This window comes from Gorilla gorilla, chromosome 2, assembly GCF_029281585.2.
Source record: "Gorilla gorilla gorilla isolate KB3781 chromosome 2, NHGRI_mGorGor1-v2.1_pri, whole genome shotgun sequence".
Taxonomy (NCBI): domain Eukaryota; kingdom Metazoa; phylum Chordata; class Mammalia; order Primates; family Hominidae; genus Gorilla; species Gorilla gorilla.
The window spans coordinates 137762811-137780689 of record NC_086017.1 but is presented as its reverse complement, the minus strand read 5'-3'; the positions used below and the strand labels follow the sequence as shown (position 1 = coordinate 137780689).

The window sequence follows — 17879 nt, the reverse complement described above, 5'->3', positions numbered from 1 at the left end:
AAGGAAGGAAGGCAGGGAGAGGGGAAGGAAGGAGGGAAGGAAGGAAGGATAGAGGTGGGAAGGAAGGAGGGAGGGAGGGAAGGAGGAAAGGAAGAAGGAAGGGAGGGGAGATAATGGGGGTGGGGAGAAGCAAAAAACTAAAATAGAAGCTCACAGTTTTACCCAATTGGAAATCTAAAATTATCTTTAAAAACTTATATAACAAAAAGATTAATGGACACTGATTGGCTGTTTGTTTCTTTTAAAAAAAAAGAACTTTTTAAAGTATACAATTCAGTGGTGTTAAATAAACATCACCACTATCCATTTCAGAAGTTAAAAAAAAAAATTCCAAATTGAAACTCTACTCATTAAACAATAACTCTCCATGCCTTCTCCCCCAAGCCTCTGGTAACCACAATTCTACTTATCGTCTGTATAAATTTGCCTGTTCTAACACCTCATATACGTGGAATTATACAATATTTGTCCTTTTGTGTCTGGCTTATTTCACTCAGCATTATGTTATAGCATTGTCATAATTTCATTCCTTTTGAAGGCTGAATAATGTTTTGTTGTTTGGATATACTGCATTTTCTTTATCCATTTATCTGTTGGTGGGCACTTGAGTGGTTTCCACCTTTTGGGTATTGTGAATAATGCTGCTGTGAACATTGGTGTACATGCATCTGTTTGAGTCCTTGCTTTCAGTTCTTTGGGGTATATACCCAGGAGTGGAATTGCTGGATCATATGGTAACTCCATATTTAATCTTTGAGGAACTGCCAGATTGTTTTCCACAGTGGCCACATCATTTTACATTTTCCTCAACAATGCACAAGGTTCCAGTTTCTCTACATCCTCACCAACACTTGCTATTTGCATATCCTAATGGCTGCAAATTGGTAGCTTATGGGTTTTTATTTGCATTTACCTAAATAAAGCCTAATTAAAACATCAGACAAGTGGCCGGGTGTGGTGGCTCACGCCTGTAATCCCAGCACTTTGGGAGGCCGAGGCGGGCAGATCATGAGGTCAGGAGACCAAGACCATCCTGGCTAACGCGGTGAAATCCCGTCTCTACTAAAAATACAAAAATTAGCTGGGCCTGCTGGTGGTGGACACCTGTAGTCCCAGCTACTCGGAAGGCTGAGGCAGGAGAATGATGTGAACCCAGGAGGCGGAGCTTGCAATGAGCCAAGATTGTGCCACTGCGCTCCAGCCTGGGTGACAGAGTGAGACTCCTTCTTAAAAAAAAAAAAAAAAAATCAGACAAGTTGCTGTTAAGGTATTCAAAAGTGAGGTATTCTACAAAATACCTCACCAATACTCTTGAAAGCTGTTAAGGTCATGAAAAATAAGGAAGGTCTAAAAAACTATCATAGTCAAGAGAAGCCTAGGGAGACATGGCAATCAAATAAAATGTAATGTCCTGGATGAGAACCTGGAACAGAAAATAACTAATGTTTTTATCTAATCTGAGTGAACTATTGACTTCAGTTAATAATGTAACATGGTTCATTAATTGTAACATGTGTACCATACTAATAAGGGAAACTGGGTGGAGTAAGGGGGTGTGTAGGAACTCTGTATTATTTTCTCCATTTTTTGTACATATAAACTGTCCTAAAATCTGTTTTTTAATGAAAAATTACAGAAATTAACAAAATAATAGCAAAATATTTTAAACAACTCTATCCCACTAAATTAAAAAAAAACTTATGGAAAATGGACAAACACCTGGAGAAACTGACTCGAGAAGAAATAGAAAATTTGAATATTGCTGTATTCATTAAAGAAATAAAAGGTATCATTGAAACCTTTCTGCAGTGAAAAAACATGACTAAATGACTTTGCCGTCAAATTTTTTCAAACATTTAAGGGGAAAAAGAAGCCAATTCTACACAAATAGGAGAAGGAAGGAAAACTTCCCAACTCTTGCATCCAACAGAACACTGGTACCCAAAAACTGACAAAAATTTTGAGAGAAAATAACTATAGACCAATACAACATATGAAAATCAACTCCAATATTCCTAAAAATTCTATCTTCAATCCAACAAATTATACAATGGATAATACATCATGACCATCATGACCAAGTTTATATCCCAGAAATGTAATGAAATAATATGAGAAACAAAAGAAAGAAAGCAATATAGTCATCTCAATAGATTTAGAAGACAAATTTTTTTTGTTTTTTTATTATGTTTATCACTTATCCTCAAGTTTGCATTTATGATATAAATTCTAAGCTAACTAGGAATAGAACATCCTCAAACAAATAAATGACATCTACAGAAAAAGTACAGTTAACATTATACTAAGATGACTGAGCACAGGCAAGGATGCTGACTTTTACCATTTTTATTTAACATTGTAATGGAGGTCCTAGTCAGTTAAGTGGTGCAGGAACTATAAATAAAAAGCACACAAATTTGAAAGGGTGACCTAAATGTCCTTATTTGCTGATGACATGATTGTGTGCATAGAAAATCCTAAGAAATCTGCCAGAAATAACTACCAGAACTTCCAGATGAATTTAAAAGTTGAAGAATACAAAGTTAACATAAAAAATCAATTGTATTTCTTGTTTTATTCTTTTTTTTTTTTTTTCTGAGACGGAATCTTGCTCTGTTGCCCAGGCTGGAGTGCAGTGGTGTGATCTCAGCTCACTGCAACCTCCACTTTCTGGGTTCACGCAATTCTCCTGCCTTAGCCTCCTGACTAGCTGAGATTACAGGCATGCACCACCACGCCCGGCTAATTTTTGTATTTTTAGTAGAGACGGGGTTTCACCATGTTGGTCAGGCTGGTCTCGAACTCCTGACCTCGTGATCCACCCACCTCGGCCTCCCAAAGTGCTGGGATTACAGACATGAACCACTCGCCAATCAATTGTATTTCTAAGAACTAACAACAAACCATATTGAATTGAAAATATGATGATTACAATATCATGTACAACAGCATATAAATATGAAATACTTAGAGATAGTTTTAACAAAATATGTGCAAGATCTTTATATGAAAAACTATAAAACATTGCTGAGAAATTGTAAAATGAAATAAAGATATATCATATTTTTGGATTGGAAGAGTCCATATTATTAAGATGTTTCTTTCTGCTCAAATTGATTTTTGGATTCCGTGCAACCCCAGTGAAAAATCCCAGCTTTGTGGCCAAAAAAAAAAAAAAAAAAATTCTCTTAATTTTTAAAAAAATTTCACGCTTTCCGATGGATAATTTGCTGGATGTAGAAATCTGGGTTAATAATAATTATTATTATTTTCGAGACTGAGTCTTACTCTGTCACCCAGGCTAGAGTGCAGTGGCACGATCTTGGCTCACTGCAACCTCTGCCTCCCGAGTTCAAGGAATTCTCCTGCCTCAGCCTCCTGAACAAGCTGGGACTACAGGCGTGTGCCACCACACCTGGCTAATTTTTCTATTTTTAGTAGAGACAGGGTTTCACCACATTGGCCAAGCTAGTCTTGAACTCCTGACCTCAGGTAATCCACCCGCCTTGGCCTCCCAAAGTGCTGGGATTACAGGCGCAAGCCACTGTGCCTGGCCAGTTTTCTTTCAGCAGTTATAAAATGTGGTACCACTTCCTTTTAGCTTTCATGGTTTCTAATGAGAAATCTGTAATTTGAATTGTCCCTTTATAAGTAAGTGTTGCTTTTCTCTGGTGGCTTTCAAGACTCTCTTTCATTTGTGCCAGTTTTATCATGATGTATTTAGATATAGATTTCTTTGGGTTTATCCTATTTAGAGTTTACTGAGTTTCTTGCATCCTTAGATTTATGTCTGTGTCAAAATTGGGATATTTTCAGCCATTAGTTCTTCAAATATATTTTTGTCCCTGCACCCTTTCTCCTCTTCTTCTGGAACTCTGATGACAAAAAGGCTGGATATTATTGTCACACAGTTCCCTGAAGCTCAATTAAGTTTAATTTTTTTTCCTGCCAGTTGTTTAGATTGGATAATTTCTGTTGATCTGTCTTCAGGTTCATAGACTTTTTAATCTGTCATATCCATTCTGCTATTGAGTCTATCTGATGCTTATTAAAATATTGGTTATTGCATTTTTCAGTCCTAAATTTTCCATTTTGTTGTTATTTATATCTTTTGTTTTTTTCCTGAGCCTTTCTATTATTTTATTCATTTCAGGAATATTTTCTATTACTGATAGGGACATTTTTGTAAGAGCCATTTTCATATTTTCATCAGTTAATTTCACATCTGTATCAGCTCAGTGCTGGTGTCTATTGATTGTCCTTTCTTACACAAATGGAGATTATCTTGGTTTTTCATATGCTATTATTTTATATTGTATTCCAGACATTTTGAATATTATAAGTCTCTTGGTCTTGTTTAAATCTTATAGCAAAGGTTGACATTTTCGTTTTATCAGGCAATTGACCTGATTGGGTTCAGGCTGCAAGTTCCTATGAGCATTGTATGGGGTTGGTTTCAATGTCAGTTCCATTTTCAAAGTGTCCTGCCACGCAGTGTTCTCTCTGCAACTTGAAATGTCCCACAATTCAGTTCTCAAGGCCTATAGTGTGCTGTTTAGGGTCATATCCATAGGTGTGTAGCTTTGAGTGAGATCAGTGATTTATAAACAACTTTGTGGGGTTGCATTCCCAAGTTCCTTCCTCTGTGCAATCTCACTAATATTTTCTAGTTCCCTAGGACTCCCTTTTTTTGTTTTTCTAGCCCCAAAGCTGGGATTTTATTCACCTCTCTCTGCCACACACTTTATGCAACTCTGTACATTAAGGGCCCAGTATCAGGAGGACAGAGAGAGGAAAAAATGGGGTTGTCCTACATTCCAGAGATAAGGTTCCCCTCAGAGTTTTAGGCCTCTGCCATCACTGCTACCAATCTCGTTGCTATGGAATTGCTTGGGGGCTGAGCATGTGCAGAGAAAAGAAAAAAACAAAAAGCAAAAACAGAATTTCTCCCACTGTCTCTGAGCATCAGGAGGCCCTTTTCCCGTTGCTGAAGTCAACAGTAGAAGGGCTTCAACTAGAGCTACCTGTCCTTGCCAATACCCAGTTCAGAGTTTCAGGCTGCACCAACCAGCCATTCCTCTGTGCCTCTCTATCTCCTCAGGCCTCCCTATTCCCTGAGACACAGCAATATTGAAATTAGGCCAGTTAATAACCCTACAGTGGCCTCTAAGTGTTCAAGTGAAAGGAAAGGAAGAGTTGTACATCTCTCACTTTAAATCAAAAGCTAGAAATGATTAGGCCCAGTGAGGACAGCATGTCAAAAGCTGAGATAGGCTGAGAGCTAGGCCTCTTGTGCCAAAGAGATAGCCAAATTGTGAATACAAAGGAAAAGTTTATGAAGGAAGTTAAAAATGCTATACAAGTGAACACGTGAATGGTTCACTGAAAGTGAAATAACCTTATTGCCCATATGGAGAAAGTTTTAGTGGTTTGGATAGAAGATCAAATCAGCCACAACATTCCCTCAAAGCCTAATCCAGAGCAAGGCCCAAACTCTTCAGTTCTATGAAGGCTAAAAAAGGTGAGGGAGCTGCAGAAGAAAGATTTTAAGCCAGCAGAGGTTGGTTCATAAGGTTTAAGTACAGAAGCTGTCTTCATAACATAAAAGTGCAAGGTGGCTGGGCACGGTGGCTCACTCCTGTAATTCCAGCACTTTGGGAGGCCGAGGCGGGCTAATCACGAGGTCAGGAGATTGAGACCATCCTGGCTAACATGGCGAAACCCCATCTCTACTAAAAATACAAAAAATTAGCCGGGCATGCTGGTGGGTGCTGTAGTCCCAGCTACTCGGGAGGCTGAGGCAGGAGAATGGCTTGAACCCGGGAGGTGGAGCTTGCAGTGAGCCGAGATCACGCCACTGCACTCCAGCCTGGGCAACAGAGTGAGACTCCGTCTCAAAAAAAAAAAAAAAAAAAAAAATGTGCAAGGTGAAGCAAGTGCTGTTGGAGAAGCTGCAGCAAGTTATCTGGAAGATCTAGCCAAGATTATTGATGAAGGTGGTAAACAGCAGATTTTCAATGTAAGCAAAACAGTCTTATATGGAGAGAAGATGCTATCTAGGACTTTCACAGCTAGAAAGAAGTTGATGCCTGGCTTCAAAGCTTCAAAGGGACAGATTGACTCTTGTTAATACAACTGGCGACTTTAAGTTGAAGTCAGTGCTCATTTACCATTCTGAAAATCCTAGAGCCCTTAAAAATTATGCTAAATCTACTCTGCCAGTACTCTAGAAATATAATAATAAATCCTGGATAACAGCACATCTGTTTACAACATGCTTTACTGAATATTTTAAGCCCACTGTTGAGCCCTGCTGCTCAGGAGAAAAGACTGCTTTCAAAATATTACTGCTCATTGAGGCCAGGCACAGTGGCTTCGGCCTGTAATCCCAGCACTTTGGGAGGCCAAGGTGGGTGGATCATCTGAGGTCAGGAGTTTGAGACTAGCCTGGCCAACATGGTGAAACCCTGTCTCTACTAAAAATACAAAAATTAGCCGGACGTGGTGGGGGGCACCTGTAGTCCCATCTACTCAGGAGGCTGAGGTAGGACAATCGCTTGAACCAAGGAGGCGGAGGTTTTAGTGAGCCAAGATCATGCCACTGCACTCCAGCCTGGGTCACAGAGTGGGACTCTGTCTCAAAAAAAAAAAAAAAAAAAAAAAATATATATATATATATATATATGGCTGCTCATTGACAATGCATCTGGCCGCCCAAAAGCCCTCCTGGAGATATACAAGGAGATGAATGTTGTTTTCATCTCTGCTAACCCAACATCCATAGATCCCATGGATCAAGGAGTAATTTTGAATTTCAAGTCTTACTGTTTGAGAAACAAATTTAATAAGGTTATAACTTCCATAGATAGTGATCTTTCTGATGGATCTGGGCAAAGTAAATTGAAAGGTTTCTGGAAAGGATTCACCATTCTGACACCATTAAGAACATTCATGATTCATGGGAGGAGATCAGAATAAACATTAACAGGAGTTTGGAAGAAGCTGATTCCAACCGTCTTGGATGACTCTGAAGGGTTCAAGACTTGAGTGGAGGAAGTCACTGCAGATGTGGTGGAAACAGCAAGAGAACTAGAATTAGAAGTGGAGCCTGAAGATGTGACTGAGTTGCTGCAATCTCATGATCAATCTTGAACAAATGAAGAATTGCTTCTTATGCATGAACAATGAAAGTGGTTTCTTGAGATGGAATCTTCTCCTGGTGAAGATGCTGTGCACATTTTTGAAATGATAACAGGATTTAGAATGATCACAAAATTGGTTGATAAAGCAACAACAGGGTTTGAGAGGATTGACTCCACTTTTGAAAGAAGTTCTACTGTGGGTAAAATGCTATCAAACAGCATCACATGCTACAGAGAAACCTTTTGTGAAAGAGTCAATCGATGTGGCAACTTTCATTGTCTTGTATTAAGAAATTGCCGCAGCCCAGGTCCCATGCCCACAGAGCCTTGCTCACTGCTAGCACAGCAGTCCGAGATCGAACTGCAAGGCAGCAGTGAGGCTGGGGGAGGGGCGTCTGCCATTGCTGAGGCTTGACTAGGTAAACAAAGAGGCCAGGAAGCTGGGGGCAGGGCATAGCTGAACAAAAGGCAGCAGAAACTTCTGCAGACTTAAACGTCCCTGTCTGACAGCTTTGAAGAGAGCAGTGGTTCTCCCAGCACAGAGTTTGAGATCTCAGAACGGACAGACTGCCTCCTCAAGTGGGTCCCTGACCCCTGAGTAGCCTAACTGGGAGATACCTCCCAGTAAGTGCCGACTAACACCTCATACAGCTGGGTGACCCTCTGGGTCACCTCTGGGATCCTCTGAAGCTTCCAGAGGAAGGATCAGGCAGCAACATTTGCTGTTCTGCAATATTTGTTCTGCAGCCTCTGCTGGTGATACCCAGGCAAACAGAGTCTGGAGTGGACCTCCAGCAAACTCCAGCAGACTTGCAGCTGAGGGTCCTGACTGTTAGAAGGAAAACTAACAAACAGAAAGGAATAGCATCAACAAAACAAAAAGGACATCCACACCAAAACCCCATCTGTAGGTCACCATTATCAAAGACCAAAGGTAAATAAAACCACAAAGATGAGGAGAAACCAGATCAGAAAAGCTGAAAATTCTGAAACGCAGAGTGCCTCCAAAGGATCACAGCTCATCACCAGCAATGGAAGAAAGCTGGACGGAGAGTGACTTTGACGAGTTGACAGAAGTAGGCTTCAGAAGATCAGTAACAACAAAATTCTCTCAGCTAAAGGAGAATGTTCGAACCCATCGCAAAGAAGCTAAAAACCTTGTAAAAAGATTAGACAAATGGCTAACTAGAATAAACAATGTAGAGAAGACCTTAAATGACCTGATGGAACTGAAAACCATGGCACGAGAACTACGTGACACATGCTCAAGCTTCAGTAGCCAATTCTATCAAGTGGAAGAAAGGGTATCAGTGATTGAAGATCAAATGAATGAAATGAAGCGAGAAGAGAAGTTTAGAGAAAAAAGAGTAAAAAGAATCAAACAAAGCCTCTAAGAAATATGGAACTATGTGAAAAGACCACATGTACGTTTGATTGGTGTACCTGAAAGTGATGGGGAGAATGGAACCAAGTTAGAAAACACTCTTCAGGATATTATCCAGGAGAGCTTCCCCAACCTAGCAAGGCAGGCCAACATTCAAATTCAGGAAATACAGAGAATGCCATAAAGATACTCCTCCAGAAGAGCAACCCCAAGACACATAATTGTCAGATTCACCAAGGTTGAAGTGAAGGGAAAAATGTTAAGGGCAGCCAGAGAGAAAGGTCGGGTTACGCACAAAGGGAAGCCCATCAGACTAACAGCAGATCCCTCAGCAGAAACTCTACAAGCCAGAAGAGAGTGGGGGCCAATATTCAACATTCTTAAAGAAAAGAATTTTCAATCCAAAATTTCATATCCAGCCAAACTAAGCTTCATAAGTGAAGGAGAAACAACACACAGACAAGCAAATGCTGAGAGATTTTGTCAGCACCAGGCCTGCCTTACAAGAGCTCCTGAAGGAAGCACTAAACATGGAAAGGAACAACCAGTACAAGCCACTGCAAAAACATGCCAAATTGTAAAGATCATCAATGCTAGGAAGAAACTGCATCAACTAACAAGCAAAATAACCAGCTAACATCATAATGACAGGATCAATTTCACACATAACAATATTAACCTAAATGTAAATGGGCTAAATGCCCCAATTAAAAGACACAGACTGGCAAATTGGATGAAGAGTCAAGACCCATCAGTGTGCTGTATTCAGGAGACCCATCTCACATGCAGAGACACACATAGGCTCAAAATAAAGGGATGGAGGAAGATCTACCCAGCAAATGGAAAACAAAAAGAAGCAGGGGTTGCAATCCTAGTCTCTGATAAAACAGACTTTAAACCAACAAAGATCAAAAGAGACAAAGAAGGCCATTACATAATGGTAAAGGGATCAATTCAACAAGAAGAGCTAACTATCTTAAATATATATGCACCCAATATAGCAGCACCCAGATTCATAAAGCAAGTCCTTAGAGACCTACAAAGAGACTTAGACTCCCACACAATAATAATGGGAGACTTTAACACCCCAATGTCAATATTAGACAGATCAATGAGACAGAAAGTTAACAAGGATATCCAGAACTTGAACTCAGCTCTGCACCAAGTGGACCTAATAGACATCTACAGAACTCTCCACCCCAAATCAACAGAATATACATACTTCTCAGCACCACATCACACCTTATTCCAAAATTGACCACATAGTTGGAAGTAAAGCACTGCTCAGCAAATGTAAAAGAATAGAAGTTATAACAAACTGTCTCTCAGACCACAGTGCAATCAAAGTAGAACTCAGGATTAAGAAACTCACTCAAAACTGCACAACTACATGGAAACTGAACAACCTGCTCCTGAATGACTACTGGGTACATAACAAAATGAAGGCAGAAATAAAGATGTTCTTTGAAACCAATGAGAACAGAAACACAACATACCAGAATTTCTGGGACACATTTAAAGCAGTGTGTAGAGGGAAATTTATAGCACTAAATGCCCACAAAAGCAGGAAAGATCTAAAATTGACACCCTAACATTACAATTAAAAGAACTAGAGAAGCAAGAGCAAACACTTTCAAAAGCTAGCAGAAGGCAAGAAATAATTAAGATCAGAGCAGAACTGAAGGAGATAGAGACACAAAAAAAAACCTTCAAAAAATCAAGGAATCCAGGAGCTGGTTGTTTTGAAAAGATCAACAAAATTGATAGACCGCTAGCAAGGCTAATAAGAAAGAAGAATCAAATTCATGCAATAAAAATGATAAAGGGGATATCACTACTGATCCCACAGAAAGGCAAACCACCATCAGAGAATACTATAAACACCTCTACGCAAATAAACTAGAAAATCTAGAAGAAATGGATAAATTCCTGGACACATACACCCTCTCAAGACTAAACCAGGAAGAAGTTGAATCCCTGAGTAGACCAATAACAAGCTCTAAAATTGAGGCAATAATTAATAGCCTACCAACCAAAAAGTCCAGGACGAGACAGATTCACAGCCGAATTCTACCAGAGGTACAAAGAGGAGCTGGTACCATTCCTTCTGAAACTATTCCAATCAACAGAAAAAGAGAGAATCCTCCCTAATTCATGTTATGAGGCCAGCATCATCCTGATACCAAAGCCTGGCAGAGACACAACAAAAAAAGAGAATTTTAGACCAATATCCCTGATGAACATCAATGCAAAAATCTTCAATAAAATACTGGCAAACCGAATCCAGCAGCACATCAAAAAGCTTATCCACCACAATCAAGTTTGGCATCATCCCTGGGATCCAAGGCTGGTTCAACATACACAAATCAATAAACATAATCCATCATATAAACAGAACCAAAGACAAAAACCACATGATTATCTCAATAGATGCAGAAAAGGCCTTCGAGAAAATTCAACAGCCCTTCATGCTAAAAACTCAATGAACTAGGTATTGATGGGACGTATCCCAAAATAATAAGAGCTATCTATGACAAACCCACAGCCAATATCATACTGAATGGGCAAAAACTGGAAGCATTCCCTTTAAAAACTGGCACAAGACAGGGATGCCCTCTCTCACCACTCCTATTCAACATAGTGTTGGAAGTTCTGGCCAGGGCAATCAGGCAAGAGAAAGAAATAAAGGGTATTCAATTAGGAAAAGAGGAAGTCAAATTGTCCCTGTTTGTTGATGACATGATTGTATATTTAGAAAACCCCATCGTCTCAGCCCAAAATCTCCTTAAGCTGATAAGCACCTTCAGCAAAGTCTCAGGATACAAAATCAATGTGCAAAAACCACAAGCATTCTTATATACCAATAACAGACAAACAGCCAAATCATGAGTGAACTCCCATTCACAATAGCTTCAAAGAGAATAAAATACCTAGGAATCCAACTTACAAGGGATGTGAAGGACCTCTTCAAGGAGAACTACAAACCACTGCTCAACGAAATAAAAGAGGACACAAACAAATGGAAGAACATTCCATGCTCATGGATAGGAAGAATCAATATCGTGAAAATGGCCATACTGCCCAAGGTAACTTATAGATTCAATGCCATCCCCATCAAGCTACCAATGACTTTCTTCACAGAATTGGAAAAAACTACTTTAAAGTTCATATGAAATGAAAAAAAGAGCCCACATTGCCAAGACAATCCTAAGCAAAAAGAACGAAGCTGGAGGCATCACGCTACCCAACTTCAAACTATATTACAAGGCTACAGTAACCAAAACAGCATGGTACTGGTACCAAAGCAGAGATACAGACCAATGGAACAGAGCCCTCAGAAATAATACCACACATCTACAACCACCTGGTCTTTGACAAACCTGACAAAAACAAGAAATTGATTCCTTATTTAATAAATGGTGCTGGGAAAACTGGCTAGCCATATGTAGAAAGCTGAAACTGGATCCCTTACTTACACTTATACAAAAATTAATTCAAGATGGATTAAAGACTTAAATGTTAGACCTAAAACCATAAAAACCCTAGAAGAAAACCTAGGCAATACCATTCAGAACGTAGGCATGGGCAAGGAGTTCATGACTAAAACACCAAAAGCAATGGCAACAAAAACCAAAATAGATAAATGGGATCTCATTAAACTAAAGAGCAAAAGAAACTACCATCAGAGTGAACAGGCAGCCTACAGAATGGGAGAAAATTTTTGCAATCTTTCCATCTGACAAAGGGCTAATATCCAGAATCTACAAAGAACTTAAACAAATTTAAAAGAAAAAATTAAACAACCCCATCAAAAAGTGGGCAAAGGATATGAACAGACACTTCTCAAAAAAAGACATTTATGCAGCCAACAGACACATGGAAAAATGCTCATCATCACTGGCCATCAGAGAAATGCAAATCAAAACCACAATGAGATACCATCTCACACCAGTTAGAATGGCGATCATTAAAAAGTCAGGAAACAACAGGTGCTAGAGAGGATGTGGAGAAATAGGAACACTTTTACAGTGTTGATGGGACTGTAAACTGGTTCAACCATTGTGGAAGACAGTGTGGCGATTCCTCAGGGATCTAAAACTAGAAATAGCATTTGACCCAGCCATCCCATTACTGGGTGTATGCCCAAAGGATTATAAATCATGCTGCTATAAAGACACATGCACACATATGTTTATTGTGGCACTATTCACAATAGCAAAGACTTGGAACCAACCCAAATATCCATCAATGATAGACTGGATTAAGAAAATGTGGCACGTATACACCATGGAATACTATGCAGCCATAAAAAAGGATGAGTTCGTGTCCTTTGTAGAGACATGGATGAAGCTGGAAACCATTATTCTGAGCAAACTATTGCAAGGACAGAAAACCAAACACCACATGTTCTCACTCATAGGTGGGAATTGAACAATGAGAACACTTGGACACAGGGTGGGGAACATCACACACCGGGGCCTGTCATGGGTTGGGAGGAGGGGGGAGGGATAGCATTAGGAGAAATACCTAATGTAAATGACGAATTAATGGGTACAGCACACCAACATGGCACATGTATACATATGTAACAAACCTGCACATTGTGCACATGTACCCTAGAACTTAAAAGTATAATATATATATATATAAAATAAAAAATAGCCACAGCCACCCCAGTCTTTAGCAGCTACCACCCTGTCAGTCAGCAGCCATCAACATCGAGGTAAGACCCTCCATCAGCAAAAAGATTGTGACTTGGTGAAGTCTCAGATGATTGTTCGCATTTTTTAGCAATAAAGTATTTTTAATTATGTACATTGTTTTTTAGACATAATGCTATTATATACTTAACAGACTACAGGATAGTATAAACATAACTTTTATATGCACTTGGAAACCAAAAAATTCATGTGACTCCCTTTATTGTGATACTTACTTTATTGTGGTGGTCTGGAACCAAGTCCCCAATGTTTTCAAAGTATGTTTGTAACTTCTAGAAGAAAACATAGGAGAAAAACCTTCATGATCTTGGTGTAGACAAAGATTTATTAGATAACATACAGAAATTATGAACTATAGAATAAAATAATGATAAATGTACTTCATCAACATTTTGAAAAAGTCATTGAGAGCTTTTATGAAAGAAAAAGGCAAGCCACAGACTAGGAGCAAAATATTTATAAAATATAGATCCAACAAAGGGCTTGTATTTGGATTATGTAGAGAATCCTTACAAGTCAACAATAAGAAGACAAGGAACCCAATAAAAAATGGGTAAAAGATTTGAGCAGATGTTTCATGTTTGGCCAATAAAAGTGTGCATTTAGCAAAAATAGCAACATAAAAAGATGCTTAACATCATTAAGTATAGAGAAATTCAAATTAAAAATACAGTAAAATACAACAACACACCCATAAAAGTGGCTACATTTAGACTGACAATACTAAACGTTGGTGAGAATGTGGAGCAACAAGAACTTTCATACATAAAGGGTAGAAATAGGAAACCACTTTGCAGTTCCTTGTTAGGTTAGACATACACTTGCTATGTATGTTTAACTTACTATGTACTCTTACTATATATCCCCATGATTTAACTCCCAGGTAAAACACAAAGACTCGTGTGAAAGGCAGCTTTATTCATAACGCCCTCAAATTGGAAAGAACCCACATGTCCATCAGAAAGTGACTGGATAAATACATCATAATACATTCATACAATGAAATACTATTTGGCAATGAAAATGAGTAGATCACTGACAAAATTCAGTAACATGGGTGAACCTCAAGATCATTATGCCAAACGAAGCCAAAAAAGTCCATACTATTTGTGTATGTTCATAATATGTGTATGAAGCTCTAGAAAAGACCAACCTAATATGTAGTGATAAAAAGCAAATCAGTGGTTGGCTGGGGTAAGGGTTAGTAGTTATTGGGAAGGGACACAATGGGACTTCTTGGAGTATCGGGAAGGTTCATTATCTTGAGTGTGGTGATGGCTACAGGACTGTATGAATTAGTTGATTCATCAATCAGTCATAAATCAAAATGAATACCTATTTGGTGCATTCTATTATATGTAAATTATACTTCAAAATTGATTTTTTTTAAAGAGACAAGGTCTCACCCCATTGCCCAGGCTGTGTAGTGGTGCAATCATAGATTACTGTAACTTCTAACTCCTGGGCTCAAGTGATCCTCCTGCCTCAGCCTTCTGAGTAGCTGGGACTACAGGCATGTACCACCATGCCCAGCTAAATTTTTTTTAACTTTTTGTAGAGTCGAGATCTCACTTTGTTGCCCAGGCTGGTCTCGAATTCCTGGCCTCAAGTGATCCTCCTGCCTTGGCCTCCAAGAACGTTGGGATTACGGATGTCAGCCATTACACGTGGCCCAAATTGATATTTAATCAATGCTCAAAGTATACATTGAACAGATACCAAATGGTAGACACTGGTTGGGTGAAAAGTATGTAGCAATAGGGACTGAGGATGTCACATGTTTCTAGCTAAAGTGGCTGAGGACAGGATGAATGAAGGGAGATGAGAATCTAGGTAGAAGAGCAGGTCTGAGGGGTGTGTGTGTGTGTGTGTGTGTGTGTGTGTGTGTGTTTATCCAGAATTAGGCATCTGGGATGCAGTGTCACAGAATTTGCCCATTAGCAGACTGTGATTTTATTAACTCTCCTGATTAATCAATGTTTCCCATTAGCACTGGCAGACTGCATACTTGGGTTTCATTCTTTAGTCCCAGCATGACACTGCCATGTGAACAGTATGCAGGAAGAGATGTGTGGGAATTAGCTTCCAGCACTACTGATGGCTTTATTTCTGTGATTTGAACCACCTGTCTTGGGCTCCTATGGGCTGTACCAGGTCATCTATGACCCTGGCCACCCAGGTTTCTCAACTCCTTCAATTTCCCTCCAGATTCAAAGATGATCCATGATTGTTGCGTTTGAGGAGCAACTCAGTTGCTCCGTTTCACTTCTGTTGTCAAGCTACCTGCCACATGAGTGGGGAAAACATTTCATCATATTATGGCTTTCTTGGGAGCAGTTTCTATCTTAGGAGTGAATGCAGAGTGGCAGTTTTGTTCTTGTTTGGGGGCTGATGAAAATCCTTGGGTGAAGTCACTGCAGGATGTTAGCTGTGCAGGCTGAGTGGATGTAAGTGAACATATTCGGTGCACCGCTCCTGGCAAACATGCTGTGACTCTATTGCCCCAAATTGTCTTCTTAGAGCACAAAATGTTTTCTTAATATGTTTCTTTTGTGTGATATAAGTGACTATGGACTACTGAAGACTTCAGCTGTTCCCTGGAGGTTGCCTGATTATACTAGGTAGGAAACATTCTCTGCCTTGTTAACTTGCCTTCATCCCTTTCTACAGCAAGAAGCCTGTGATGATTTTATAAGGTGGTATATGTGACTTGTTTAAGCTATAAGTCAGTGAATTCATTTAATACCATTGACAGCCTTAGCTAGTCCCATGCTATGGTGTTAGGAAATCACCCTTGTTTATTCGGCCATTGTTGTGACACAAGACCCAGTCCTGCATAGGGGATTATGTGTGGTGTGCACCCTCAAAGAGTTTATAATTGACTGGGAATACCAGGCACAGGTAAACAGTCAACTGCACAGATTAGTTTTGTCATGTGCAGGGAAGGGAATGAATATTGAATTCTGCAGTAAGCTGAAGTCATGCTGGGTTTATACATTCATCTAACCATCTCAACAACACTACAAAATACAGATGAGGAAACTGTGTCCACAGGGAGAGTGGCCCTCCTTTGGAGCCATGTTTCACACCTCAGCCTGTTGATTCCAAACTCATTCTTTTTCCACTTTATCAAGGCAGCATGAGAAAATGTTAATAAATTAATAGGTAGGACTCAGTTTATATTTCATGTGATCAGAACATTTTACCCGTTTTTGGACAGGTTTAATTTGTCTGCCATCTTTTCCTCATGAAAATTGCCATAAAAAATAAACAGTTTGAAAGGTATACATATTTAAAAGCAGAGACCTATCCTCACTTAGTATTTCTTCTACTGATGGAAGTCTCAAAGTGATCAAAGACCATGCTGTGGGTTTTACAGCTGTTCATACAAAGCCCTCAGGCATAACTTCTCTGCCGTCTGTTCTGGTTGTGATCTTCAATATAAAGAGCCAGGACTCAAGTCATTCCCCAGCTGCGACAGATGTCCAGGGAATGCACCTCATGCTTATTGGGAGAATAGGGGCTTGCCCCATCTGCTCTCGAGTCACTCACTGCTGCAGGTTGCTGCTGGATCTGTCTGCTTCTCTTGGAACTCTCGGAACTCATATTGCTTCCCTGCTGCCCTCTGCATGGCTCTCTGTGCCACCTAGCCACTTTCCTCATGGCCAGACATCTCTTTCAGCTCAGTGCTAGGACCCATATTTACATATTTTAATCTCTAGGAAGTTAAGCCATTTTCCATCTATGTTGTAAGTGGGGGGAAAACCCACAAGAAACAAATGAAAAGAAAATGCCTTAACTCACTTTTATCTGTTTTAGGCTTCAGCCAGAAGAACTTGTTTTAGCATTTCTCGCAGGTCTGGTAGACACTGATTTCCTCAGATTTTGTCTATCTGTAAATGTCTTTATTTCAATTTCATTTTTGAAGGTTACTTCTGCTGGATAGAGAAGTCTAATTTGACACTTTCCCCCTTTCAGCACTTTAAGGATGCAGTTCCTTCATCTTCTTGTTTCTATTGTTACTGATGAGACATCAGCTGTCGCCCTTATTGTTTTCCTCTTATGTAATGTATCTTTTTCCCATTCTCTGCCAGCTCTTAAGATTTTTCTTCTTTATTTTTAATTTTCAGCAGTTTGGCTCTTATGTACGTATAGATGTTTTTCTTTGTACCCATCCTGCTTGAGCTTTACTGAGCTTTTGGATTTGTAGGTTGATGTCTTACACCAAGTTTGGAAAATTCTCAGCTATTACCTCTTCAAACGTTTATTCTGTCCATACTGTCTCTCCTAGAATTCCAGCTGCAGATGTGTTAAACTTCTAATGTCCTACATATCTCAGACTTTCAGTTTTTTCCTTTTTGTTTTTCAGTTTGGATAATTGTAATTCAGTTTGGATATACTGACCTGTCTTTAGGTTCACTGATTATTTCTTCTATTATATCCAATCTTCTGTTAAAACTATTAAATGAATTCTTTATTTATGAATTGCATTTTTCCTTTTTAGCATTTCTGTAGGTTCTTTTTTATATTTTCATTTATCTGCTCAAATTCCTCCTCTATTCTCACATAACATCCACCTTTTCCTTTAGACTATTTAACATATTTATCCGAGTTCTATAGCCCCTGTCTGTT

General features: G+C 39.4%; 1 long non-coding RNA gene across 1 annotated transcript in view; it reads right to left on the bottom strand.

The window, feature by feature from the left end:
* LOC109026391 (uncharacterized) overlaps positions 1-17879 on the bottom strand; it is a 46305-nt gene that overhangs the window by 6109 nt on the left and 22317 nt on the right. Inside the window, exon 2 of the long non-coding RNA XR_002005417.4 lies at positions 13463-13519. This is a non-coding gene — a long non-coding RNA (uncharacterized lncRNA). The remainder of the gene's footprint in view (positions 1-13462; positions 13520-17879) is intronic.